Source organism: Petromyzon marinus, unplaced genomic scaffold, assembly GCF_048934315.1.
Source record: "Petromyzon marinus isolate PM22_M1 ecotype Great Lakes invasive population unplaced genomic scaffold, UKy_Petmar_22M1.pri1.0 PM_G_Scaffold_7, whole genome shotgun sequence".
Lineage (NCBI taxonomy): Eukaryota > Metazoa > Chordata > Hyperoartia > Petromyzontiformes > Petromyzontidae > Petromyzon > Petromyzon marinus.
The window spans coordinates 6,026,961-6,038,799 of record NW_027423024.1 but is presented as its reverse complement, the minus strand read 5'-3'; the positions used below and the strand labels follow the sequence as shown (position 1 = coordinate 6,038,799).

At 49.6% G+C, this 11,839-nt stretch overlaps 1 long non-coding RNA gene across 1 annotated transcript; it reads left to right on the top strand.

The window, feature by feature from the left end:
• The first annotated feature begins 559 nt into the window (after positions 1-559).
• LOC142920157 (uncharacterized) lies at positions 560-5,925 on the top strand. The gene is made up of 3 exons (XR_012938691.1): positions 560-722; positions 1,587-1,672; positions 5,855-5,925. It is a non-coding gene; the product is annotated as an uncharacterized LOC142920157 (long non-coding RNA).
• The last annotated feature ends 5,914 nt before the right edge of the window (positions 5,926-11,839 follow it).

Sequence of the window (11,839 nt, the reverse complement as noted above, 5' to 3'; positions counted from 1 at the left end):
CGACACTTCACGTGACTGCCTCAATGTGCACCTAGCCTGGCACAAGCGTCGTGGTGACGTCATGTTGTGTAGTGTGAGGCTGTGTGTGTGGTGTGAGGCTGTGTGTAGTGTGAGGCTGTGTGTGTGTAGTGTGAGGCTGTGTGTGTGTGGTGTGAGGCTGTGTGTAGTGTGAGGCTGTGTGTGTAGTGTAAGGCTGTGTGTGTAGTGTGAGGCTGTGTGTGGTGTGAGGCTGTGTGTGTGTAGTGTGAGGCTGTGTGTGTGTAGTGTAAGGCTGTGTGTGTTTAGTGTGAGGCTGTGTGTGTACTGTGAGGCTGTGTGTGTGTGTTGTGAGGCTGTGTGTAGTGTGAGGCTGTGTGTGGTGTGAGGCTGTGTGCGCAGTGTGAGGCTGTGTGTTGCCCTGGCTTGCCCTGGCTTGCCCCGGCAACGTCACGTGGTGTGCCTCGTCACTGCTGCTGCTGCCACCACAACACGCTTAGGGCTTTAAGGCTTTTCTGTTTATTATTAATCTGTCATTTTCCATGATTAGTCTGTGGTTTTAATTATTAATCAGTCATTGTTCATTATGAGTCTGTCATTAGTCTGTCATTTTTCATTATTAACCTAATTTGTGTGTATTATTAATCTGTCATTTTTCATTATTAACCTAATTTTTGTTTATTATTAATCTGTCATTTTACGACGGCAAAAACGTGGTAGTCACGGCGACATTTGTCATCAGTGTTGTGAGTAGCCCGCAGTGAGAGCACGACTACACACACACAGACATACACAGACACACAGGTTGTGTGTCTGTGTGTGTGTGTGGGGTGAGGTTGCACAAGAGACACACACACAGACACACAGAGACACACACAGAAACACAGGTTGTGGGTGTGGGGTGAGGTTGCACAAGAGACACACACAGACACACACAGAGACACACACAGACACACAGGTTGTGTGTGTGGGGTGAGGTTGCACAAGAGACGCACACACAGACACACACAGAGACACACACAGACACACAGGTTGTGTGTGTGTGTGGGGTAAGGTTGCACCACAGACACACACAGAGACACAGACACACACAGACACACACAGACACACAGAGGTGGTTGTGTGTGTGGGGTGAGGTTGCACCAGAGACACACACGCACAGACACACACACAGACACACACACAGACACACAGAGAGACACACACACAGACACACAGAGGTTGTTGTGTGTGTGTGTGGGGTGAGGTTGCACCAGAGACACACACACAGACACACACAGACACACACACAGATACACACACAGACACACAGAGAGACACACACACAGACACACAGAGGTTGTTGTGTGTATGTGTGGGGTAAGGTTGCACCAAAGACACACACAGACACACACACACAGAGACACAGGTTGTTGTGTGTGTGTGTCTGTGTGTGTGTGTGTCTGTGTGTATCTGTGTTTGTGTATCTGTGTGTGTGTCTGTGTGTGTGTGTCTGTGTGTGTGTCTGTGTGTGTGTGTGTGTGTCTCTGTGTGTGTGTGTGTGTCTGTGTGTGTGTGTATGTGTGTGTGTCTCTGTGTGTCTGTATGTGTCTGTCTCTGTGTGTGTTAAGGTTGCACCATGTCGAGCCCATTGAAGCTGATCGTGAGCGCCGATTCCAACCGTGGGGGGCGGCGCTACATGGAGAACATCACAGAGGTGGGCGGAGTCTCTGTGTGTGTGTGTCTGTGTGTCTGTGTGTGTGTGTCTGTGTGTCTCTGTGTGTCTGTGTGTGTCTGTGTGTGTCTCTGTGTGTGTGTGTCTGTGTGTGTGTCTCTGTGTGCCGGACGGGCAACTCTGTCGTGGACAGTGCTGTGGGGGGAGATCCAATTTTGAGTGGCTCCTCCCCTCATGGCATATGTGTCCACCACAGGGGCTAAACGGGGGCTCTGGACAGGTGCGAGGGGCTGGTAACCCCTCCACCTTCAATTAATTACCACGAAACCACGAATTAAACTGAAATATGTAACTAATAAGCTTGTGCCGGAGGCCCCGGGGGGCCAGGCGTCTATGACGTCTCCTGGCCAAACCCCAATTGGCGGAGCCAGGAGATTGAATACCTACCTTCGGGGCTACTCCAGAAACAATGAAAAGCCACTACGGGTGGCCACGTGGAATGTTCGAACGCTCACTGCAGATGAGAGGCTGCCACTCCTCTGTCGGAAGCTGGACCGGTACCGCCTGGATCTATATGGCATTCAGGAGGTCCGGTGGACCGGCTCTGGCTCCTGCCACCATGAGGGGTGGACAGTCCTCTACTCGGGGCAGCAGACTGCCAAACAACAGGGTGTGGGTCTTCTTTTGAACAAAAGAATGAAGGGGGCGTGGGAGCGTGGCGGTGAGGTGTGGGAAGCTGTAAGCCCCAGGCTACTTTGGGCTCGCCTTCCCATCAACCGGAGGCAAGGAATGGTGGTCGTGGTTACTTATGCCCCCACCGAAGATGAACATCCGTGGAGGGATGCAGGCAAAGCCGATGAGTCAGATGCCTTCTATGACATCCTGTCACAGGTGCTGGCTAAAGTGGCCCCTCGGGATAGAGTCATCATGTTGGGTGACTTCAATGCCCGAGTTGGTCATGATACTGGCACCTGGTCTGGAGTGATTGGAGGGCATGGGCCAGATCAGCTCAATAACAACGGTAGGAGGCTGCTAGATTTTTGTGCAGCCCATGGGCTTGTAATTACCAACACGCTGTTCCGGCATCGGCGCATCCACACAACATCATGGATGCATGCCGGGTCCAAGCAAGAACATCTGCTGGACTACATAGTGACGGACCAGCGAATGCGAGCCCATGTCCTTGACACCAGGACCTACCGTGGAGCTGATCTGCCCTCTGACCATCGACTAGTCATCTGTAAGATGCGCCTGCCATTCTTCCACTCCGGTGGTGGGTGTACACCCAGGACCCCATTCCAACATAAAGTGGCCTGGTCTCAGTTATCTGATGAAAGTTGCAAGCGAGAATTTCATCATCGCTTGCGGCTGGGATTGGCATCGTCCCCGACTCCTCCTGATGTCGAGGGTAAATGGGCGAGGTTTAGGACTGTGACTCATGCAGCTGCAATGGCTGCTTTGGGTACGCGGTCCAGACCTCCCCAGAGACCCTGGCTGACAGAGGAGGTGTTCAGGATGGTTGAGAAAAAGCGACAGGCCCACTATCATCGGCTACAGAATCCCACGTCAGAGAATGAGGAGGCTTACCGCAGCCTTCGCTCGGAGGTTCGGAGAGCCGTGAGGCGCTGCAAGGATGGGTGGTGGTCGCGGGTTGCTGAGGAGATGGAGTCTGCCTCAGTGGCCCGTGATCACAAATCTCTATTTAACTCCATCAAAAACGTAACCTGCAGCGCCACACCTATTACCATCATTAGGGGAAAAAACGGTGATCCAATCTCCGACCCCCAGGAACAGGTTCGCAGATTTGCTGAGCATTTCTGTGAGGTCCTGGGGGAGGGAAAATCCCTCAGCCAGGAAAACATCGTGGCACAAAGTGAGGATGACCCTGCTGAGGCTGCGGTGCCTCAAATATTGGAAGAAGTCACCCCCTGTGAGTGGCTGGCTGAGGTGCCATCTGCGATCCGGAGTCTGAGACCAGGAAAGGCAGCGGACAGAGATGATCTCCCAAGCGAAATGCTGAGGGAGGGTGGCGTTTGTGCACAGACTGCCCTATATGACATCATAACAACAGTCTGGACCACTGGACGGGTTCCGCAGGATTGGAAGGATGCCCTGGTGGTCCCCCTTTTTAAGAAGGGGGACCGCACAGACTGTAACAACTACAGGGCCATCTCACTCCTCAGTGTGCCGGGAAAGGTCCTGGCAAGGATTATTCAGCATCGCCTTGCCAGGCACGCTGAGGAGAGGCTTGCGGAGCCCCAATGCGGTTTCAGGAAAGGGCGGTCCTGCACAGATGCCATATTTTCTGTCCGTCTGCTACAGCAGAGGTGTAGGGAATTCCAACAAGACCTACATCTCTGCTTTATTGACCTGGTCAAGGCCTATGATACCATCAGTAGGCCTGGGCTCTGGGTCGTTCTTCGTGCTTTTGGAGTACCTGACCCTCTGCTCACGATCATTAAGGACCTTCATGATGGTGAGCGGGCCCGGGTAAAACTACGTGGCCGGGAGTCAGAGCCATTCCCTGTACACCTTGGGGTGCGACAGGGATGTCCTCTGGCTCCCACATTATTTAACATCTATTTTGACCACGTAGTTCATGAAGCCTTCAATAGCTGTACCGGGGGCATCTCCATATGGTACAGATATAATGGGAGGCTAATCGATGCCCGGGTGCGGTCAAGGGATGGCTCCCTATTGCTCAACCACGTTATGTATGCTGATGATTTGGTAATAGCTGCTCAGTCAGAGGAGGAGTTGGTGACGCTGCTGCTGAGACTGGAGCGTGCCACTAAGTGGTGTGGCCTTACCATCAGCCCCACCAAAACTAAGCACCTGCCTGGGTATTTTGTACCATCGGACACTCCACCCCCACAACTCCCAATCGGTGATGGGGCAGTTGTGGAGAGAGTGGAGAGTTTCCCATACCTGGGCAGTGTGCTTATGACTGGCTCCAGTTTAACAGCAGAGGTCTCACTCCGAATCAGTCGAGCGGCAATATCTTTTCATCGGTTGCGTAACGCTGTGTGGAAACTACCTGGTCTGTCGCTCCGCACTAAGCTTCAGATCTTCTCGGCCACGGTCATTCCCTCCCTTCTCTACGCTTGTGAAACGTGAACCCCACTAGTGGAACATCTTCGCCGGTTAGAAACATTTAGGCTGGCCTGCCTACGATCCATCCTGGGTTTAACCAGACTGGATTGTGTGAGGAGCTCACAAATCCTTGAAAGATCTGTGCAGGGTCCCATCGGTGAGCTCCTCTGGCAGGCAAGGCTGCGATGGCTGGGTCATGTAGCCCGCATGCCCAGCCACCGCATGCCGAAACAGCTTTTGTTTGGCCGGATTGAGGGGGCTAAGCGGGCGCGGCACGGGCTAGAGAAGAGATGGAGTGATGTGGTACAGGAGGACGTGGAGCTGAGTGGACTTGCCGATGACTGGTACCAGCGGTGTCAAGATCGGCCTCTGTGGAGGAGGCTCGTGAAGGATGCTACTGGGCAGTTGGAGGCAGTCGCCCTCCAACAACAACGGAGGGCGGAGGAGCGACGCTCAGAACAACGAGCGGAGCGCCGGGTGGCTAAAGCACAGCAGGTTGGCACAGTAGGGGCACAGGTGGTGCATCAGCCAGTCATCTCAGTCAGTCGACCCGTGGCACCTGGGTCTGCCCAGTGACCTCCTGCCAGCGGGCGTTCGACACTTCACGTGGCCTCACGGTGCACATAGCCTGGCACAAGCGTCGTGGTGACGTCACCGCCACTTAGTGGCGAATGGCGGTTGTTGTTGTTGTTGCTGTGTGTGTATGTGTGTGTGTCTGTGTGTGTCTGTGTGTATGTGTGTATGTGTGTGTGTGTCTGTGTGTGTCTGTGTGTATGTGTGTGTGTGTCTGTGTGTGTGTCTGTCTCGTGGGGAGCGATAGTGTAGCGGTTAGCGCGCTGCGCTATGAACCTGGCGACCCGGGTTCAATTCCCCCTCACGGCCAACACCAGTGACCATTATCTGAACCGGTCCCGGGCCTCCCCTAGGTCGACTCAGCCTCAAATGAGTACCTGGTGCGGTGTGTAAACATTGCCACTAGGGAGACAAAGGCGGTCGGGCGTGGTGCTGGCCACCCACCCCCTCGTGTACCGTTCCGGCCTTCATAGGTGGTGCTGCTACTTGCTAACAACACTTGCCCCAACAGTCTGTTAAGGCTACACGGGGGATCTTTGTCTTTGTATCACCACCCAGGAGTCACGGAGCTTTTGAGGCTCCGAGCCACGTGGGAATCCACAACAGCGTGAGGCGGTGCCACTCACAGGTGAGACTCGGGGGATATGTGATTTCTAATCGATAGCCATCCGTCGGTTAACCCATCGCAACTGCTGAGTCTGTCACGCGACTTCCTCCTTCCAGCGAGCCTTTGATGCTTCACGTGGCCTCAAAGTGTACACAGTGTGTACGTATACACAATAATGTCCACGTTGTTGTTGCTGAGTTCACGCACTCAAGGGAGGGGGCAATGGAAAATGAATCTGAATCAACTTAAACTCCATCCCCATGACCTCATGAAGTGCCAGCGGGAGGTGTACCTCGCTAGTCACGTCATGTCACCAAAGTATTCACACTCCCCCAACCCCCATCCACCGCGCCCTTGAGCGTGACGTCACCTCCGCTTGGGTCACTGCCGATATCAATCCAGTGCCAATCCTTATTTGGGCAAAGCTACGCCCAGTGACTGGCGGTACATTAACATAATGTATTCGTCGAAACCGTCGAGAGTTTATTGCGACGGGTTCAGCAGCCACGCCCCATCCCTCGACATATGGGCCGGACTCATTAACATAATTTATTCAGTTACAGCCGCTCATTGTGGGAGGGGCGCGTCTCTTAGCCCGGAAGTGACGTCATGTTAGCAGCTTACCCGCGTGACGTCAGGAGGCTGCCGATCCACACTTGCACTGAAATCCGAGGTGAGAAATTCTCATGGTTGTGGTGGTGGTGGTTGTTGTTGTTTACCAAGGTAGAGCCTCTCTCTCTCGTAGGGATGTCAGTTGAGTAGCAGCGAGCATGGGAATCGATGTCCAGGTTGGAACTTTACAACGCGGGTTCTAGCCACGCGGGGCCTTGCCTCCTGCCCTCGCCTGATTGCATTCACTTTAATTATCTCGCTTAAGTTTAATTTGTCTTCACCCGGCTCGCCACTTTGTAACTTTGTTTTATTGTAAATATTCACGCAGTTTTTATTTTCATTTTTTTCACCAGGCCAAGTCCGCTTGAGCTGCTATACCGCTCTTGTTATCAGAAGCGACCTGCCCACAACAACACAAGGTGAGGCTTTGTCAACGTGTGTGAATGTTTTGACTTAAAACTTTGGTGACTGCAGGAATTAATATTCTTGGTTCTTTCGGTAAAGTCACGTAGATAGAAAATAAAATAAGAATAAAATTAAATGAATAATTGAAAATAAATAAAAAACCCACGAGGTTTTGATCGCAACACAAGTGGTCTTTATCTTATTAAATTTAATCTGTTATTTTTATTTTCTATCTACGTGACTTTACTGAAATAACCAACAATACGTGTGTCAATGTATCTATCGGTCAAAGACGCTAAGCGCGTGCCGCTGTTGACTCTGAATGTGTGGAGGGGAACACGTTCACCACGGGGAGAGAGACAGAGACACGGATAGCCTCGGCTATGTTGATTGATCCTCGATTCATTACTTGGTGGAGTGAGGAAGAATTGATGCTGAGCAGATGAAGGTAGCCAGGCATGGTTCTGGTCACACTGCCACCTGTTTACTCATGGCAGTGTTTGACAGTGTCAAGTTTGTGTTTGCAGTAAAGTCTATTAACTCTGTTGAACACGAGGTTATATCAAAACAATAGTTTATTTTAGTTTTCCTCTGGAACTTTATATGAATGGAAACAGGAGGTGAACACAGCACACACATTCAGCTGAAGTCGGAACTGTTCATCCCCGGCATTCAAGGACATATGAGCCTGGACTCACACCTGAGTTGCGATTGAACGTTAATTTATGCATTTCTGCACAACACAAATAGTATTGTTTTCAACACCCTTTGCTATGTCAGCTGAATTTAGCTTTCATAAATATTCATCTTGTAGTCAGACAGCCAAATTTGTGTGCTTAGAGTTTTGAGTTAACATTCATCTTGAAGATATGAAGGCTTCCAGGAATATTAATGACATTTTCCCTCTCATTGTGTGCCATAACAGCCCGTGGAGAGAAACCCTTCAGGTGCAGTGTGTGCGTGAAGGCGTTTGCACGTTCATCATATCTGATAAATTTGGGAAACTTTTTCACTACATCATGAATATATTAATAAGTATAGACGTGTAAGTCACGTGTGCATTCCTCTGTACCTGACGTGTAGATGGTGTGGATATTCTTTTTTTCTGTCTGCAGCTGACGATTCCTCTGCAGAATTGGTCTGATGGTGCAAAGGCACTCAGCGCAGCTCGGTACGACAAGTCAACAATGCGACCAGCGTGCAAACAGCACGGACCGGACTGGAAATTTGACACGGCACCAGAGAACTCGCACAGGAGAGAAACCCTTCAAATGTACTGTGTGTAACAAGGCATTTGCATGGCCATCAGTTTTTCAGAACCACCAGAGAACACGCACGGGAGAGAAACCCTTCAGGTGCACGATGTGCGGGATGGCGTTTACACAGTCATGTAATCTTGTAATACACCAGAGAACACACACGGGAGAGAAACCCTTCAAGTGCAGTGTGTGTGGGAAGACATTTTCAGATTCATCTGCTCTTGTAAAACACCAGAGAACACACACGGGAGAGAAACCCTTCAGGTGCAGTGTGTGTGGGATGGCGTTTACACAGTCATATAATCTCGTATTACACCAGAGAACACACACGGGAGAGAAACCCTTCAAGTGCAGTGCGTGCGTGAAGGCATTTGCACATTCATCAAATCTTCAAGTACACCAGAGAACACAGAAGCATCAGAAGATCCACAAGGAGTGGAGTCTGAAATCAGCTTGTGAAAGTCAAAGTGCCGCAATGAGCCCATCCCTCATGAAACAAGAACCGGACGAAAATCCCAGCTTAGACACTTTTAAGGTATAAAGGTGAAATATGAAGAGGTGAAGCTGAAATATGAAGAGGTGAAGGTGAAATGTGAAGAAGTGATGAGCGAAGAAGTGAAGGTAAAATGTGAAGATGAAGATTCAACACCAAAATGGGACATTTACATCGTGAAGCAGGAGGAGAATTCTGACTGAGGCAGAGCGAGGCAACTCCCAGCAGTTTGTGGAAGTGGAGGTGTGGGTGGACTTGCTCCTAGACAATACAAAGTCAAGTGGAGACCCAGTAGATGTGTAAGCCAAAGACGATGTCGCTACAATAGATGCACCTTTGTCACAGGCCTTTAATGATTAGAACGTGAAGTTGAACACTCATTTCTTAGGTTCATCCTGCAGAGTAAGGGCGGCCAGTCTTTGTGGGCCCGTGGGTTGGGTAGATCTCTAACCAGGAGCAAGAGCCAATAAGCTCCCAAGCATTCATGGTGCTTGCTTAACCACCTCAGCAACTCGGAGTTTTGTGTCGTACCTCGTCTGAAACACTCGAAGAGCATCCCCAAGTAGCAGCTGCCCCTGTGTGGCACAAGGTGGTGGCCCTGCACCGGCCTGCATGTGGACAAGAGCCTGTCAGTAGGGGGCGATGATTGATGTGTCATCTCAGTTGTGTAGTTTGTAGGTAATGTTTAGAATTTGTTACATTTTCACTCAGACGCCAGCATGCAATGGCCTCGTTTTGAATGACACAATAGTATGTTTTACATACACTCTGAAGCAGACTGCACCTTTTTTTTCAAAGCTTGTTAATACGATGTAATGTTACGCAGTATATTTCACTGCAGTAATCCAATTTTGTTAATATGCCTGTCAATAATTTAGAATGTATACTTGTCTGGTTTTGTGCATATTTGTAACATTTGATCTGTAAGGGTCAAATATTGAATAAGTGATGTTAGGACAAAGTGTGTGTGTGTTTGGAAGTAACCTGTACAGAGAACTCAGGTGAGACCCGTTGTTCTTGTGATACAGGTCAAACGGTGTTTTTGTGTTCCACGAAGCATCTGGAGCAACTCATTGTCTTTGAAATAGGTAGTACGCTCGGATCATTCATCAGTTACAAGGTATACCACTTAAAGGTTACACGTATAGGAGGAGGTACATTCTCTACAACACAAATTGTAGTTTTGTGTTACGTGTTGACGTAGATTTTGTCTAACTGGGACTAGAAATGCTCCTTGCTGATTAACGTCTGGATGTTCGTTACCTATCGGTTGAAGCAAACCCCACTGCTGTTGTTGAGACGCTGTGCACCATTTAATGGTCCAACACATTGACGGCCTTCAGGCCAGGAAAGTCACAACATTTGCACACGAAGGACGCATTCACGCAAGTACCCCATGCTCCGTTTTGAAGTTTTAAAATGAAACATCTTTGAATTGTGTTGTGTTTTGAATTAGATAATTTGTATTTCTTCATTAAAAGCTTGTTTCAATTTACATCTGGAAGACTTCATTGAAAAGGACATTTCGTGTGAATTTTCTCTCGTCATTAAGTAGATGGCCTTGCCGGGGGTTCGGTTCAATGCGGACACAAACAGTGAACACAGACACAGTGTACACACACAATGTACACACACAGTTTATACACTGTACACACAATGTACAGACAGTGTACACAGACAGTGTACACACACACAGTGTACACAGTGTACACAGTGTACACACAGTGTACACACACACTGTATACACAAAGTGTACACACACAGTGTACACACACAGTGTATACACAGTGTACACACACAGTGAACACACAGTGTCTGTACACAGTGTACACACACAGTGTATACACAGTGTACACACACGCACAGTGCACACACACAGTGTACACACACAGGGTACACACACACAGTGTACACACAGTGTACACACACACAGTGTACACACACTGTACACACAGTGTACAAACATACAGTGTACACACACACAGTGACACATACACACAGTGACACACACAGTGACACAGTGACACACAGCGACACAGTGACACACAGTGTACACACACAGTGTACACACACACAGTGTATACAAACAGTGTACACACAGTGTATACAAATAGTGTACACACAGTGTACACACACAGTGTACATACACAGTGTGCACACACTGTACACAAACTGTACACACAGTGTACACACACAATGTACACACACAGTGTACACACACACAGTGTACAAACACGCAGTGTACACACACAGTGTATACACACAGTGTACACACACGCAGTGTACACACAGTGTATACACAGTGTACACACACAGTGTACACACACACAGGGTATACACAGTGTACACACACACAGTGTACACACGGTGTACATACAGTGGATACACCCAGTGTACACACACAGGGTACACACACAGTGTATATATACACACAGAGTGTACACACACAGTGACAGTGACAAGCACACTGACACAGTTACACGCACACAGTGACACAATGAAACACACAGCGACACACAGTGACACAGTGTATACACACAGTGTACACACACACAGTGTACACACACACAGTGTATACACAATAATGTCCACGTTGTTGTTGCTGAGCTCACACACCCAAGGGAGGAAGCAAAGGAAAATGAATCTAAATCAACTTAAACTCCAACTGTGTGACGTCACCACTCTGCATTACCTCATCGGCGTGAAACGTCAGGGGGAGGTGTACCTCGCTAGGACGTCATGTCACCAAGGTATTCACCCCTCCCCCGTCCACCGCGCTCTTGAGCGTGACGTCACCTCCGCCCGTGTCACTGCCGATATCGTTCCAGTGGCAATCCTTATTTGGGCAAAGCCACGCCCAGTGACTGGTGGCTCATTAACATAATGTGTCCGTTAAAGCCGTTGCGAGTTTATTGCGACGGGTTCAGCGCCCACGCCCCCAACCCTTGACATATGGGCCGGCCTCATTAACATAATTTATTCAGTTAAAGAGTCGCTCGTGTGGAGGGAAGTGACGTCATACTACTTCCTGCTGTTGCGAGGCAACAGGAAGCTGCCGTGTGCGCGCTTGCACTGAAATCCGAGGTGAGAAATTCTCATCGTTGTGGTGGTGGTGGTTGTTGTTTACCAAGGTAGAGCCTCGCTCTCTCTCGTAGGGATGTCAGTTG